Here is a 17,232-nt window from a genome sequence, read left to right on the forward strand (position 1 = left end):
AGAAGAACCTACATAAACAGGAAGATGGAAATCTGAATTTGCCTGAATGTATATTGAGGCTACAAGCTTCCCTTGGAGCTGTTTAACTTGATAGATCAGGGACACCAGAGGTGAAGCAATTTTCAGAAGACTGAGCTTTGTGTTTCATGCAGGCCACAGCTGACTGGTAGTAAGGGCTCCGGCTCCTGCCCAGTCTTTGCTCAGGCACTCCCCCTGGTGGCTACACATACACACATCTATGGGGGGTGGGGGGAAGGGAGAGGGAGACTCAGACAAACAAGGTTGGTTGTAGTGTTGCCTCTGTGGCTATGTGACCCTGAGAGCAAGTCACTTAATTTCTCAGCGCTTTAGACAGCTCTTTAAGACTATAAGTTGCAGAGAAGATGCTGACCTGTGTTGGTAGAGAGTTAGTTAATCGAAAAGTTCTCTGTGTCAGTGAAATCACACATCTGGTCCTATCCCTTCAAGTGTTCCGATTCCAACAAGGATTTCCTCTTACATTGACCCAGTCTGATTGTTTCCCCTTTCTTCCCATCTTTGTTTCCATTATTGCCACAGAGTATGTGTATAGATTATTTATGCAACAATGACTTACTATCACTGCTGGGCGAAGTGGATCCTGGGCATTTGCCTTCTGCTACCCCACCAGCTCTAGACCCACATCAGAATGGACCAGGGTCAATACTGGGTGAGCTTGGCTTCTGAGGAAATAAGGTGTCTGTTTTTGTTTTAGTTTTGTTGTCTCTGTTGTTTTGTTTGTTTGTGTTTTTTACCTGCAACCCTGGGTCTCTGGGGAGAATCACTTCAAGTTTTGATTTGGCTCTGAAAAAGAGAGGAGTAAATGGAAAGTCAGTGTTCAATGTAGATCTATTTATTTCCTCTACACACACACACACACACACACACACACACACACACCCCACAAATGTACACTGACAGAAAAACTTGAATAAGCAGCAAAGTAACTACTGTTATAGTCTGATAATAATTGCAAGCATTAGTTGAGAATCAGGACATTCAGTCTTATGGATCCCTCAAAGCTGGTGAAAGAAAGATAATATTTTAATAGCTTTATCTTCTCTTTCTCACTCTTTCCAGAAGGTGGTGACCTTAATTTTACCTGGCTAGAGACTATTCAATTAAATAAGACCTCATTGAGTGCCTATTTTGGAGTGAAGTTCCAAATAATATTTTTTCAAAATACAATTTTGTTCTAAAGAAGGAGCAAACGACCCCGTAGTCGGCAGGATTCGAACCTGCGCGGGGAGACCCCAATGGATTTCTAGTCCATCGCCTTAACCACTCGGCCACGACTACCTGCCTGACAAAAGGTTCTCTTGAAAGTATCTTCTCTGATCAACCTCAACACTTTTCGTTACTTTTAGGCAATTATCTGGGACATTGAAAGATTATATGATTTGGCTATCGTTACATATAGTTAATATGTCAGCTAATCTGTTATACTTTGGTAGAGAATTTCCACTTGGATAACATCTAGGACTCTTGATTGAACTGAGTTATTGTGTTCCCGATTGGAAAGCTCATTCACTCTGTCTTGTCTAATAGACATTCTCATTTGCAAAACAGCTAGCTCTTTGGTGGAAGGGGTCAATACTTGGAAACATATAGTTATACATATGCACACATATATGGGGGAGAGGGAGAGAGAGTTTGTTTGCACATAGTAGTTTGTACATTGTCTCTTCTGTTAGATTGTGAGGTACTCAAGAGCAGGGTCTGTCTTTTGTCTCTCTTTGTATCCTTAACAATTAGCACAATGGCTGGTAGATAGGGTGCACTTAATAAATGTTTATTGACTATCAAAGTCAGCCGTACAGGAAGAACCCAACTCTTCACCTGGGAGGAGGGATGTGAATTTTCTTACCTCCTTATCTTCTTCAGATATGGACTCTAGCAATGGAGCTATTCACCCAGAAGGTACTCCATCTACCAGTCTGAGAGCTTAAAAGGGTCCAGGCAGGAGAGATCCCAGCAGAGACATATTTTCCAGACAGACAAAGATACAGAGAGATAGTTATTTGAAGCTAGAATCTCCCTCAAGAAGCATGACCTCTGGCAGCTGAGAGAACAGCCATCTACTCAGGAGAGAGCTAGTCCTTGCACTCAAGAGTAAGACTACAGACAGTACTACATTAGAGAGAAAGGTCTTCAAGGCCTGCCAGGGCAAGAGGAATGTGGGGTCATCTGTGTGCTTCATTACTACCGTGGTATGAGTTTGTGCCTGTTCTTCCCAAAGATATAGCATGTATTGATGGGAGAGTGTACCCAAATTTATGGGAAAGAGTATCTGTAGCTACAGTTTTTACTGTGCCATTTTAGAAAATGCCCTTGCCCTAAGCTAATTATTTCTCCTGACTGATTATTCATATGAAACACATTGGTCAGTACTCATGAGCTGTAAGAATATGACTCTTACAGAAGCACACTAAAAAGAGAAACAGGCTGAGGCCTTCCTCCATCAAACCCATGAGTTTAAGTATCAAGTTAGGAGACTAGACCAGACACGAGATCTGAATTTCTTCTTAACTGGCAGGAGTTCGGGGATCAAAAACGTTTGGTGCCCATGGGCTTAAGAAACAGACCAAAAATGCACTACAAATCACATGGGTCAACACAAAGAGACTTTGCTTTCAACTCACTCTGGGCACTTATAAAGAAAAGAAAAAAAATCACAAAGTTGATTATCTTACTCGAACAGGGTTTGTAGCGGGTACTGAAGCTGGATAAAAAGTTGTTCCTCTTACAAATGTAACCTTTCAAAATGAGAATCAACCCCAAGGGGGAAAAAAAACATAGATAGCTACATAGGGATATACATATTATCTTCACAAGAAACCTGGGAGATAAGTGCCATTATTATATCCCCATTTTACAGATGAGAAAACTGAGATTTCTATGTGGAATCACACAGCTTGTGTCTGAAGCTGAATTGGAATTTACATCTTTCTGACTATGACCTTCGCTCTACCCACTGTACCACCTTGTAAAAAGCCCTGGTGTCACTTATAAGACTCATTTCTATATTCTGATCATTAAAAAAAAAAAAAGGCTACCCATAGAAACTGGGATTTCTTAATATTCTCAGAATAGCATCAAATGTATTTTAGGATACAGTAACAGTCGAGAGTCACTGAGCCTGGACAGGCGCAGAACTTTCAACTGTGGAAAATCATTGCTTACAATTCTTTCAAATTCAGTTTGTTGCCTTCTTTCTTCCCTGGCTTCCTTCAACCCTGTGCTCCCCTAACCTAGACCCATGTGCAGAAATTTTGTAGAAATAAAATCCCGGAAAGAATAACGCGGGGTTCATACAAATATAAATTGTGATGGCGAGGTGGGACTTCTAGCTAGGGCCTGGTAGGTCCCCAAAACACTTCCAAATACCCCAGGCTGATAAAGTCCTGATTAGCCCTGAGACTGCACCCTGTTTTTCCCGACTTCCTGTTTCCTCTTCATTCCATTGGCCAGAAGGTGAGGAGCTGAATTCTCGAGAAGAGAAAGGTTGACAGCACCGCCCAGTGGCCATAGTCTACTATGGGTTTATTGCAGAGCCCTCAAACCTCTCCTGTCCTTAGCCCGCTCCCACAAAACTCCTTTCTCTAAGTGTGATTGCAGCTTAGCCCGAAGTAAGTAAACATGACCCCTCCTTCCAGTCCTCCGAGACTGCTTTCATTTTCCGAGTTGACATCTCCCAGTAACTACGAAAGAGAAAAACTCCCCACCAGCAAAAATCTTTCTTCAAGTCTCGGTCCAAGTGCACGTTCTCAGCCAAGTCTTTCTTTTCTACAAGTACATCCTGTGTCTTTCCCCATCCCCAAGTCTCATGTAAGGAACTTAATGACAGAGTCTGATTTTGTCTTTGTTGACGCAGAGCCTTATTATTCATGCAGGTACAAGAGAAAGCTTCCACTGTCCAGCACTGAGAGGTTTTATGGGAGCACCGAAACAAAGGGCGCACAGAATGAGAGGACATGGATCACTTGTAATCTGAATCACTGGAGGGGGTGCCCAATACAGGGCCTCACGGACCCTTCGAGGTATCCTCAGCTCCTAGCACGATTCCTTGCGCTAGTAGACCCTTAAGTTGCATTCAACTGGTGCAAACACAAAAGAAAACTTGTTTTGGAAAAAAATAAGTACTACGCCCAACGTGGGGCTCGAACCCACGACCCTGAGATTAAGAGTCTCATGCTCTACCGACTGAGCTAGCCGGGCGATAAGCTGATAAGGCTCCTACTTCACAGTTCATGAAGGAAAAAAAAAGCACGGGACAGTGCTTCCACTTGATGACAACTTTTTTAAACAACTGAAATGAAATAAGAAGTTAAGTGAATGATACCGGTCCGTGCAGGCCTCGATTGTCATGTTTCCTGATTATGGAAGATCCCAATAGGATTTCCTGTGCCTTCGCACTTTAATGAACCAAAGTCTCTGAGGAGGAGGAGAGAGGAGCGCTTCGGTCCAGGGAGGAAGGAGCGCTGAACCTGGGATAAAGGACGGTTCTACATCCCATACTTATCAATTCTGTATAGATGGGTTCGTTCTGCCTCATTATTTTTTCTTGCCAGTTCCCGCAGCGATCACCAACCTCACTTCCTCTTTCCGCCGATTCTCAGGCACTAAAATTGGGCGTTAAAACCCTGTAGCGCTGCCCGGGGGGCCTCTTCTTGGGAGGAGGGAGTACTGGAGAAGGGCTGACGCGATTGGCCTTTCTCGTGGTGAATGAAATGGGAAGTTTTGCCGTTACCCGGACGTGGGTCACTCACTGCACCCCTTACTCCTAAGCTAACTCGCATTTCTGTGCCAGATCGCTAGCCAAACGCAGGAAGGAGGAGCTAAGGGCTCGGGGAAAACTGGCCAGCGTCCTGAAGGGCTCTGAGTCCTCGCATGCTTCACCCCTACGAAAGACATCGACCTTCAAAGATACTCGTTCTTCTCCAGGGTCCCGGTCTGGCCAAACATTCCTTGCAACGGGGCTAATGAGACAGGAAATACCGACACAAAGCCCTGGGGCCTGAGTCTCCCAAATAATTCTGCTTAGCCTGGTCTAGGCTCACTTCTTAGTTATGTGTCAGTTACCATTGAATAAGCACTTGGGAACTAAGGAGGGGGCACTGCTTCCGTAGGCTAAAAGAGTTGAGAGACCCCGAAAGAAGAATGTAGGTAGCGGAAATTCCTGGGCCCAACCACAAGTCAAGTTTCTAATTTACCAAAGGAAAATGGAGTTTCTCACTGGTGAGGATTCTCCCTCGTGGCGCTAATTGTCATCAAAATAACCCAAAGCTTTCTACTACCTTTTTAAAGGTTCTTTCATGGAAGCGGTTCCCAGAGCAGGCAGGTAGCAAGGAAACAAGCATTTATTAAACGCTGACCACGTACCAGGCATCGTGCTCCGTGCTTCGATACAAAAACAAGCAAAAAAAGAAAGACAGGGAACTCAAAAGCTAAATGAATCTGCAAAAACCAACTCCGTCATTGCAGTCACCCCGAATATAATTGCGTATTAGTTTACTGTAACTCCTTACCCCTCTGAATCCCATGCCACCCGTCTCACTCCACCCGAACCCCAAACAACTTCCGTCTTATATTTTTCTTTGCTTTTCTCCCAGTGTATTGGTCGTGTAATAAACCCTAAGACAGGGTAAAAGTGTAAAAAAAAAATTATTCCTAACCACATTCTAAAATCTTGAGGCTATGGGGACAGCTTCCTCTTCACTGTAAGATACATGTACCCAATGTATCTATGGGGTGGATAAAAATGTGATTGAGTACACACTGGGAAAAGACGAAGATTATGGCCCTTTGCAAATACGTAAAACGTAGGAGTCCCCCTGCCGTGACTCGGATTCGAACCGAGGTTGCTGCGGCCACAACGCAGAGTACTGACCACTATACGATCACGGCTCGCCACGGAGGAGACGAGCAAAAGTTCTGCAAAGATAGTCTTTCTCCATGATTTAAGGCGGCCCCTTTAAAAAAAAAAGTGTTCTTTCTTCAATTGTCCCTGCTCTTTCCTTCTTCGGTTTCTATCACGAAATCTTTTTCTAAAGACCATGTATAAAGGCTATCTTGTAAAAAAAAAAAAAGAGAGAGATTTTTTTCTTCCTACAACACCCAAAAGTCTGCTAAAATCCCGTGCACAGTACCGACTTTGGCTTCCAGACGACTGCGCAAAGGGAGGAGCTAGATCATTGACCTGTCTGACCCTGAACTAAGACCTAAACTGTCCTTTTCACCAGCCCAGAATGGACTCCCTTCTGCTTTCCAGCCGGCAGTTCCTCTCTGGTTCAGACCCTGGCTCCCATCTGAATTCCACACCTCGGCTCTCGTCTTGGGTAGAGTCAGGGCTTGGCAATTTTAATCTCGTGATAGACTTAGAATTCTTTCACTGAAAACTAACGTGATTGATGTGTCAGGTTCTCTCTTTTCTCTCTTCCAGTACATAGCAATATTTCATTCTCTATATTCTTTTGATCTGGGACAGGTTAAGAAGAAATAAGACTCCTCGAATGATGTTATGATTCAACACTAATTAGAAAATCCGACTTTCCCCAATGGAAGAAGCAGAAATCCGCCTTCACTCCGTTCTCCCTGAATGAATGAACGGTTACCGCTTGAGGATAATGCACTTTGTCAATGTTTTACCTTTTGACTCACATATTTTCCCTTCCTAAATATCCAAAAATCACCTGAAAGGGAAAAAAGGAGTTTTCTAAACTATTCCAACACCTCATAGCAGAGTGTAAATGTCCCTAACTTCTATAAAACTACAGCCACGTGTGCTACCCCTTGGAAGATTCTACCAAGCTGGAAACGTACCAGCAACGGAAGACAGCTTAGCTAAATTCAGAGAGATTTATCACCAAATTGACTACGAGATGATTAATTGTTCAGCCAGAGATATTGGAAGACAGCCTACTAAGTGTCAGAGGGGTTGCGATTTGCACTCGTGGAGGGAGCAGCTCGCTGGATGCTGGCCCTGCGTTCTACACACTGTTTTCTCAGGACCTGATGGTGCACTTTCCTTTTCTTGGACTCTCAATCTTATTTGAAAACTGTATCAACCAGCCTCCGTTCAGTTTAAAAAATACATCCCATTTGTTTCTTTTTTGCAGGCGTCCGAGTAAGGCCTTCTTTCACATACCAACCCAAGGAGGTTCTGCTCGGTTTATTGCTGTCTTTTAGAAGGCGAGGTCTCTGGCTAACTACATGCGGGGACGCCACCACACCGTTCTTCGGCTGGGAACACTACGTAGGCATTTCCTCTTCCTAAACTCTCTCTTAAGCCCTAAAACTACTAAAAACTACAAGATTATCCCTTTCTCTGTGGCGCCAACTCTGCCGAGAGAACAAAACTAAAATTTTAAAATTACTCGTTGCGTTGGCCGGGAATCGAACCCGGGTCAACTGCTTGGAAGGCAGCTATGCTCACCACTATACCACCAACGCTACGGCGAAAACCTCATTCTAAGTTATATTCAGTAATGTAGAAGTCTTGAGATCCAGACTCTGTAAGGCATTTTCAGTTTCAAATCAGTCTCCATTTTGTAGGTTTCAGAAACAGGAGCCAAGAAAGGAAAGTAGAATCTTGAGCCAACCCACTTTGCCATTGTGATGAAAGTCCACCCAGAAGAGCATTGTGCTCAGTGAGTTTGTAATCTCTGGGTCTGTTGACTAGAGGAGTGGAGGGCGACCAAGAAGAGGGCTGTGTGTGTGACTTGTAGTTCAGTTGTATGAAAGCAGAGAGAATACATTTAAACAATTTGATGCCAATGGAGGCCTGGTCCTCTCAGGAGAATCTTGTCAAAATAATTGGTCTGTCTAACGTCTGTATTCCTAATCATGGGGACTACTACTCTTCTTGACTTTATGTTTAAAGTAACACCATTCATTTCATTCATTCATTTTTTCACAAAGCCTCCCATGTTCAAAACTTTAGGGCTTACTTTCATTCATCCCATTTCCTCACTTAAAAAAAGTCTATGATTTCATGGAATTAAGGGATTTCCTCTAGTAAATTAGTGTTTCTTAGTGTTTCTTGGGGGCATTAAGAGCTTAAGTGACTTGCCCAGGGTCACACAACCAGTATGTATGTGTCAGAGGCTGGATTGAAACCCAGATTTTCTTGACTTGAGAGGCAGGCTCTCTATCCACAAGTCATTTTGCCTCTCTTCTTAAATCCAATCAATTATCAAATCCTGTTGATCCTGCCTTGGCAACATTTCTTCCATATGTCTCTCCTCACAGCCACTACTCTGAAACAGATCCCGACAGTTACTGATTGGGAATATTGCAAGTCTCCCAATAGGTTTTCCTGACTCTTCTTTCACCAGCATTTAATCCGTCATATGTAAGAACCTCAGACCACCACCATCACCACAATCACTTCAGCTCCTCTATTCTAGAAGCTGAGGTTCAGAAACATTGATTATGTGTAGCCCAAGCAAGTACTTTTTAAAACATCGTAGGTGAACTCCCTCATGGACAAGCACCTTTGTTTCTGACATGGATGTCTTTCAGGAATGCTATCATTGCCTCAGTTGCTGTTTCTTGGGTTGGGAAAGACCATTCTCAGGAAATCTCTCTGGCACAGTGAAGAAGAAATCTATGAGAATGAAAGCATATATAACACCAATGTCCTCTGGACCTAAGCCAGGCATTTCTATTTCCTGGAGGAAGGATGCTGGGTGAACATAGAGACTTCCCCACCCTGCCTCCTTGCCCCCACTCAGGTCCTCTGCTGCACAGCTTAGTCATCTGAAAACAGAAAGGTTGAAAGAGAATGGTCTATCTGCTCGCTTTTATAGGATGCCCAACATAGGGTGGTTTCTCCAATTCAAATCTGTCCTCCTAGGTGCAAATTGATCAAACATCTTGGCAGCAGCTCCAGTCACTAGAAATCAGGGGTTATGTGCCCCCGGTCCTCCAAACCAGGTTCTAATGGGCATGCCCACACTCTTCATGGGAAGATGGTCACCAGATACCCCCACACAAAGGCTCAAGCTATGACAGCTCATGAGGGGAGAGAGAACTCATCAATTTCATCAAGGAATTACCCTGATCAATCCCACTTTTACATGCATGGTACATCTCTGCTGTGACTGAAGCTTCTCTTAGCTTCAGTTTCCCCACCTGTAAAATTGTCAGACTAGGTGACTTTGAAAGTCCCTTCCATTTCTAAATCTAGGATCCCATGATTCTTTAACTCCCTCTCATCTATCCAGTACTGCTCTGGGGTCAGGCCTCAGATGCCACACCTAGAAACTAAAAGCCTAGAAATTCAGAAAAAGTCCTAGTGCTGTTCTGACCTGGCCTCAGACACCTCAGGCCAGTGGAGGACCAGAGTCCCCTGGTTACCATGATCTGATCTCAAAGAGTTGTGTAATTAACCAATTAGAGAGTGGAAGTAGGGGTCACATTCCACCTTCCCCAAGATGGCTAATAATGGGACTTGTTCATGACACAACTACTTGTATCTCCCAACATTTTGCCCCCCTTATTCCCATTCCTCCATTCAAGCTACCAACTTCTTCCCCTTTTCCCCCCACTCCCTTCTTTGTCAGGCATAGGCCTTTAGAACATTTGTAACCTAACCAGGATCAGGTACCCACAGTAGTAACACCTCAGGTGCTCTTAGGAAAATTACATATACATACAGGTACAGAGTCCAGCATATCCATACCCTGCCTCCCCACTTGGTGATCATGGCAGATATCCCTCATAGGGCAGGCAATACTCTGTAGCACTGATGGATAAGTAAGAGTCCAACATCTTTCTTTTCATTTTGGGTGGGACAGAGCGAGTGGTACAAGGTGAGTAGGCATGGATGGGTTTGTGATCAGTCACAGAATTCATTACATTATCTTTCCATTCAAACACACTTTTCAAACTTTCCCATTACCGTGAAGGGCACTACAATCTTTCCAATCATCCAGGTTCACAGTCTCTGTCTCACCTTTGACTTCTCACTCTAGCATACCCTACATATCTAATCAATTGTCAATCTGCTTCCATATCTATCCCATTTGTCCCCTTCTTTCTGCTCACACCAACAGCAACCAAGTTCAGGCCCTCATCACCTCTCACCTGGACTACTGCTATAACCTTCTAATTGATCTTTCCAAATCAAGTATTCCTTTTTTCCAATCTGTCCTCCACACAGTTGTCAAAGTAATTTTTCCTAAAAGCTTAGGTCTAACCATGTTGCTCCCCTACTTAATAAACTACAGTGGCTCTCTATTAAATCTGAAATCTAATATCTCTCTCTTAACCTTTAAAAATGTTTTTCAAAATCTTTCCTCCCTCTTTATATTGCCAAAGACTTGAGCATTTTCTGATCTCATGGTTTACTTTTGTACTTTTCCTCTGATATTTCAGGAACCTAATTATGATGATTTACAAACTTCTGTAAGCTCAGAACCCCCAAACTAGGGGAGAAATATTTCCCCTCCCTATTGACCTAGCTGATACTGGCCTCTCTGTTCTAAAACACCTTTGAAAAAACAATCTCCACCAGCCACTGTGTTTCTCCTTCCCACTCCACTATCAAAAACACTTGCTTAAAATGTAACAAAGACAGATTTTCTTTATCTGGAGGAAAAAAACTCATTATAAAGTTACAGACAAAACAAACAAACAAACAAGATTTCTGAAGGGCCGGAAACTCTCAAAGAGTAAAAGATTGGAGTACTCCAGGCATTGATGGGGAGGGGGAGGGGGGAAAGAGAGAGAAAGAGAGAGAGGAAGTAGAAAATGAATAAATTCACCAGATTATAGCAGCAGGCACATTCAGGCTAAAAGCAGTTTCTATAAAGGCAAATTACCCCTTAAGCAGATCAACAATCCAAATAAGGTTCCAAAAACTCATAATTATGTTATTATTTGTTATATTATGTTATTTAAATGTATTCATTGTTTAATATCATTATTATATACATTATTTAATTTTATAATCAATCAGAGTAGCAGTGCCTTACACTTGCATTTGGCTCCCACCACTGACAGTGCCCCTCCCTATAGAGCTACAAAGTTCCTCAGTACCCCGATTTAACTTTTCTGGAATCTTCAATATCTCCTTCCAGTTAGAAAAACATTATACTTCCCAGAAGCCCCCACAACAAATAAGAGGCCACATTGTATGTGTGAGTTTTGCAGGAAAAAAACCACAATTATCAGTAAAGTATCATATGTATTTATCATAAATAAGTAAATATATATGCAGGACCCCTTCCAAGGCTACTTCCCCAGCTCTAACTCATTGTCAGCTAAGTAACCAGGTGCAACTCATTACTACTCTCAAAGTTCCAGGGGGTTTCTAGTACTGTCATTCACAGGCCAACATGGATACACTTTCCAATGATAATCATCCAGTAAACTTAGTTAGCTTTTAGCAAGGACATTTACTAAGAAGGTATAGTTAGAACAGTAGCTAAAAAAAAATATTCTCTTCCCCTCTGAAGTCTAATCCTCTCAAACAAATACATACTCAGTCTGTGTGGAAAGTGGGTACAATCTTAAAGTACAAAGACAGTGGAGTGAGGCATCCATATAAAGAACACACGTGGTCAAAATGATAACTCACAGCTTCTAGTTATCGGACTTCTTTTCTCCCTTCTTAAAGTCTTCAGGAAGTTCCCCTTTAGGTTTAACTCTCTGATGGACTCTGCGTGTTGTTCATGCCTTTGTAAAGTATTTAGCCATCGCTTCTCTCTGCCATGAGGGACACTCTCCCTACAGCTGCCTCTCCTCAGGTAACTGTTGCTCCCAGCATGATGTTTTATCCCTGACTTTGTCCCCTTATTCCTGCTCCCAGCTGGAGGCACTGTCTGCTGTTGGTCCAGTTTCTGACCCAAATGAGTGAAAAGATAGGCTAGTAGAATACAGCAAGAGGAAGGAATGCCCCTGTCCTCCACTGATATCCTCAAAATCCCAAGAAAACAAGAGGAAGTTTCCCAAACTGTTGGGTGAAATCCCTTTAGGGAAATTATGGGAGGACATAGAGGAGAGCTGCACAGATCAGGTAAGCATGGAGGGTTTGGAATCTGCATCTTTAGAGAGTGTACTCATACCAGTGTGATCACAAATCCATTTCAGCATTGGAGTATTTCTAATCTCCAGGTATGGCGCCATCTGCTGCTGCAGCCTTATTCTTTCACCAAATAGCAAAGAAATATTTTCCATCTACTTTATACAAATATTGAATGTACCTATTTATTTACATGTTGTCTTTCCTCATTAGAATGTTGTTCTTTATTTCTTTAAGGGTACCTTGTAATTAAATCTATACAAGCCTTTTGTGTACTTTGGTAGTTTGATCTGATATTTTATGCATTTTGTAGTTCTTTGGAATAAGGTTTCCCTTTTTAATACTGCTTCTTGGATTTTATTATTATTATATAGAAATGCTATTGATTTTTGAAGGTTTGTTTTGTACCCTGCAACTTTGCCAAAGCTAGTAGCTGTCTCAATTAGTATCTTTGCTGATTCCTTAAGATTTTCTATATACACCATCATATCATCAGCAAATAAGGATAGTTTTATCTCCTCTTCATCTTCCTCATTAGCATTTAAGCTCTTAGCAAGGAAGAAATTATCTTTCAGATCTATAGATAGGGAAAGAATTCATGGCCACACAAGGGAGGATCACCGAAGGTAAAATGGACAATTCTCGCTACATAAAATTAGAAAGTTTTTGTACAAGCAAAACCAAAGCAGCAAAGATGAGAAGGGAAACAGTTAATGGGGGAAAATATTTGTTGCAAGTTTCTCAAATAAAAGTCTCATTTCCAAGATACATGGAATTAATTCAAATTTATAAAAAAAAAATCCATTTCCCAAATGATAGTCAAAAGCTCATATGAACAGGCAATTCTCAAGGGAAGAAATCTAGGCTATCAATGTCTACATGAAAAAAAAATACTCCAAATCACTAGTAATTAGAGGAAATGCAAATTAAAGCAACTGTGAAATTACACCTCATAGGGTAAGATTAGCAAAACTGACAAAAAAGGAAAATGATATGTTAGAGGGGCTGCAGGACAACAGGCACACCAATGCACTATTGGTAGAGCTGTGAATTGGTTCAGCCATCTGCAAAGCAATTTGGAACTATGCTTAAAAAAAAAAAAAGCTACTAACCTGTGCATATGCTTTGAACCAGCAAATACCAATACCAGTCATATACCCCAAAGAGATCAAAGAAAGAAGAAAAGGATGAGTGTGTACAAATATGTTTGTTGGCAGCTCTTTTTGTAGTGCCAAAGAATTGGTAACTAAGGGAATACTCATTAACTGGGGAATGACCAGAGAAAGTATGGTATATGAATATAATGGAATGCTATCCTGCTCTAAGAAACAATGGAAGAAAATTGAGAGGATGTCCATCAATTGGGGAATGGCTGATCAAGTTGTTATATATGAATGTGATGGAATACTATTGTTCTATAAGAAATGATGAACAGGCCGACTTCAGAAAAACCTGGGAAGACTTGTATGGTCTGATGCTGAGTGAAGTGAGCAGAACCAGGAGAACATCGTGTACAATAATAGCCATGTTGTGCGATGACTAATATTGATAAACTTAACCCTTCCCAGTAATACAAAGATCTAAGACATCTCCAAAGGCCTCATGATGGAAAATTCTATCCACATCCAGAGAAAGAACTATGGAGTTTGAATGCAGATCAAAGTATACTATTTGCTATTTTTATTTTCTTCTGTTGGGTTTTGTTTCCTCTTTCTGGTGGTTCCTCCTATTGGTTCTAATTCTTACAACATCAGTAGTGTGAAAATATGTTTAATAGGAATGTATATGTATAGAGATCGTGCTCTGTCTTGGGGAGGGTGGTGGGGAGGAAAGGGGAGAAAAATTTTAAACTCAAAAGCATATGGAAGTGTATACGGGCCGCACGCCGACCCTCTGCTAGTCATGCGCCAGTACCCACTTCTCTTAAAAGAAGTACACCACCAGAGTCTTACCCACGCCTGGGTCTTCGGTTCTGAGACAGATCACCACACAGAGACGAGCCATCGGGAGGCACCAACACCAGAGCTTTATTCAGAGGCCAACACAGCAAACCATCATAGCAAGCCCAAGCAGCAAGGCCAGAGCAACAGGGCAGGAGCCAGGGGAGAGCACACGCATGGACAAGAGTACGTGACCTAGGAAGTCAGACTCAGGAGGGGACTGGGTCAGTGCTGCACAAAGGGACCCGGAGGTCAGGAAGGTCACAAGAGGCATCTGGGGATGACGTTGCATATAGGGAGGGGACTAAGCAGAGGGAACTCAGTCCTCTGCCATCCCACTCCCACGTGGCACCGCCCCTTGCCTCAGGAGCTCAGGCCCCTACTACTTCCTTGTACCCAGCTTATGTCACAGAGCACTGCCCAATTGCCTCAGGGCTTCTCTGTATCCAGCCCATCCCAGTGCACACGACTCTGCCTACCACAGTCCCTGCCTCGACTTCCAAAATACCCAGGTCTTACCCTACCCTTGCCACAGTACCCAACCTGGTAGCTGCCAACATCAGACAGTCCCTCACAATTCCCCCTTTTTGTTTAATAGAGGGGTGGAGACGGGGTCTCCATACTAGGCCTTCGGTACTGAGTGCCTCTACAAAACCTCTAAGAATCCTAAGAAAACCTCCTAAAATAGTGGGTAGTAACAATAACAGTATAAATGCAAAAAGAGTTATAAATGCCCAATGGGTTACAAAGGAGGGGATGGGGAAAGACGTATGCTTAATCCAATCGCTAAGGTGATGAACAATATCATCAGTCTCGTGTTGGTGCCAAGTATCAGATATGTTCCGTGCCAGTCTAATTAACACCCGTAAAGCCTGGAGTACAGAGGAAAGATTTGTAGCCTAGATCTGGGAAAAGGCACAGGTAACATTACATCAAATAGAAAAGAAAGGAGAGTGTCATATACTTTGTGAAACGGTGTCGCAAGTGGCGTTATGGTTTAAGGGTGTTACACAAATGGATCAATATCAGCCATCGCATGGCAACTGCTGTCTCAATTCCCAGCCACATAAGTTCATTCCCAATGTCCTGAGTAGCCAATGCTACTTTTTTGAATCTGCTCCTCCAGCTGCTGATCAATATCAGCCTGCACTTGGAGGGCTTGGACGAATTTATTGGCCAGTTCCTCTATTTTTGAGGCAAACAATTGCTGTCCACTATATAAGTCCTGTATCTGGAACTCCTCGAAGATGGATGCTGCCAACTCCAAGTGCCCCAGCCATTCTCTCGTGTCCCAGGGCACTGGAGCTGACGCAACCTGTGGCGAAGTCCTGATCGCGCAAAATGAAAACAGTTTTACTCAGATTAGACATCCTAACTGTCTTTTCTTTCTGCTCTCTTTGAATTTTCTGTTGACTGTGTTTCTTCTCCCATCCTTGTTGTCTCTCCCGGGGCTTCTTCAACTCATTTTGTTCTTCTTTCTGGTACCCAGCGGCTCTGGCCATCAGAATCTGTAAGACATAAATACCTCGGCCCTCTCCACAACACTACAGATGGGCCTTGCCAGTTTCCTTCATCGTCCTTCCAGAGGACTTTCTGGTTAAGGGATGGTGCATGTAGTGCTGTTTTTAAAGGGCCAGATGAATTACAAGTGGGTGGTGTTATTAGCTGTAGCATGCTAGGGGATAGGCCCGTGTCTCTATCTAGACAGAGAAAATTGTATGTATATAAAGCTTTATCCACATCTGCTTGGGTAGGCCACCGCCCTGAGCCCCGACCTCCTACTCCCCCTTTTTGTTTACTGAGGGTAGCTTTCAAGGTACAATGGGCTCGCTCAACAATAGCCTGACCTGTGGGGTTATAGGGGATCCCTGTAACATGCTTAATGCCAAAGGATGTAAAAAAGGCAGTCATTTGTGTAGATAAATAGGCAGGCCCATTGTCAGTTTTAATGACATGAGGGATCCCCACAGAGGCAAAACAATGGTACAGATGCTTAATAACTGATGGGGTGTTCTCCTTACTGGATACAGTGGCCATTATAAATTTGGAAAAAGTATCAGTGCAGACATGGATAGTGACACGGCCAAGATGAGTGACATCCATTTGCCACAAGTCATTGGGAAAAAGACCTCGTGGGTTAATTCCCTTACTGGGTGGAGGGGGGAGAAAAGGAACACAGCGCACACATCGCCTCACAATTTGTCGAGCCTGTTCACGAGTTAAACCGTACAGGCGTCTCAGGGAGCTCGCTGGTAGGTGTAAAAATTCATGGGCTTGTTCAGGAGGGGTGAGGACTGGCAGTAGGGAGCACTGTAAAGCACGATCCGCTACATCATTGCCTTCAAAAATGCCTCCTGAGGTGGACTGATGAGAATAAACATGAAGAATGTAAAGGGGGTTTTTTCGCTGCAACAAAATTTGCTGTAATTCCCTCAGGAGAGAGGATGTGGTGGACTTCTGAGGTTGGAGGACAGCGACCTCTATGCATTTAAGAACCTTTACTGCATATAGACTATCAGAGATTAAGTTTATAGGCTCAGGATATTTACGGCAAGCCTGGAGGATGGCAAAGAGCTCATTTTTCTGGGTAGAGTCATAGGGGGTTTCTAATACTGTTATTTCCTTGGAGGCCTCATGATAAATAGAGGCCTTATAGTTTTTTGTAGCATCAGTGAAAACATTTGAGCCTTGAACAGGTTCTCCCATAACCTTTCGTTGGGGTGGTACTAAGGTTATTTGCTCTAGCATAGGGAGAAGCAGACAGGAGGAATGAGGACTTATCTCAGCCCATTGGGAGCAATGTGCCCAAGACCAATAGGTTTGCATAATGGCTTCTCGCTGTCCAGGTTCAAAATTCGAGTAAAGTAAAGGTCGCTGTCCAGACAAGTGGACAGCCCTTTGTACTGCAGCTAAGGCTAGTTCCCCTAACATCTCATAATAATTTGGCAGTACCTTGTGAGCCTTCTTTGCATATACAAATTCTAATAATTTGGGACCTTGGTGTATAACACAAAAAGGACTCTGTTGATTGACCAAGGAGACCTCTATTCTACCTTTGGGGTCCCATCTGGCGGTCTGGGCCTGGGCAGCAAGTGAGAATATTTGGGACACTGCTGCCTTAGCAGCAGGAGTCCATGCCCGAGGGGAGTTTAAATCTGAATTTCCTTTTAAGATATCATATAAAGGCTGCATTACAGCAGGAGGAATGGGTGTGCGGGCCCTGAGCCATTGGATCTGTCCCACTAA

The 17,232-nt window shown here is 43.1% G+C and overlaps 4 non-coding genes across 4 annotated transcripts; all 4 read right to left on the reverse strand.

Moving 5' to 3' along the window:
- Positions 1–1,235: 1,235 nt before the first annotated feature.
- On the reverse strand, positions 1,236–1,317 carry TRNAS-AGA. The gene has a single exon. It is a non-coding gene; the product is annotated as a tRNA-Ser (tRNA).
- A 2,846-nt stretch (positions 1,318–4,163) lies between these two features.
- TRNAK-CUU lies at positions 4,164–4,236 on the reverse strand. The gene has a single exon. It is a non-coding gene; the product is annotated as a tRNA-Lys (tRNA).
- Positions 4,237–5,853: 1,617 nt separating this feature from the next.
- TRNAH-GUG lies at positions 5,854–5,925 on the reverse strand. Its single transcript has one exon. It is a non-coding gene; the product is annotated as a tRNA-His (tRNA).
- Positions 5,926–7,398: 1,473 nt separating this feature from the next.
- TRNAG-UCC lies at positions 7,399–7,470 on the reverse strand. Its single transcript has one exon. It is a non-coding gene; the product is annotated as a tRNA-Gly (tRNA).
- Positions 7,471–17,232: the final 9,762 nt, after the last annotated feature.

The sequence above is a fragment of the Vombatus ursinus genome, unplaced genomic scaffold (genome assembly GCF_900497805.2).
Source record: "Vombatus ursinus unplaced genomic scaffold, bare-nosed wombat genome assembly UNPS02014768.1, whole genome shotgun sequence".
Classification (NCBI taxonomy): Eukaryota; Metazoa; Chordata; class Mammalia; order Diprotodontia; family Vombatidae; genus Vombatus; species Vombatus ursinus.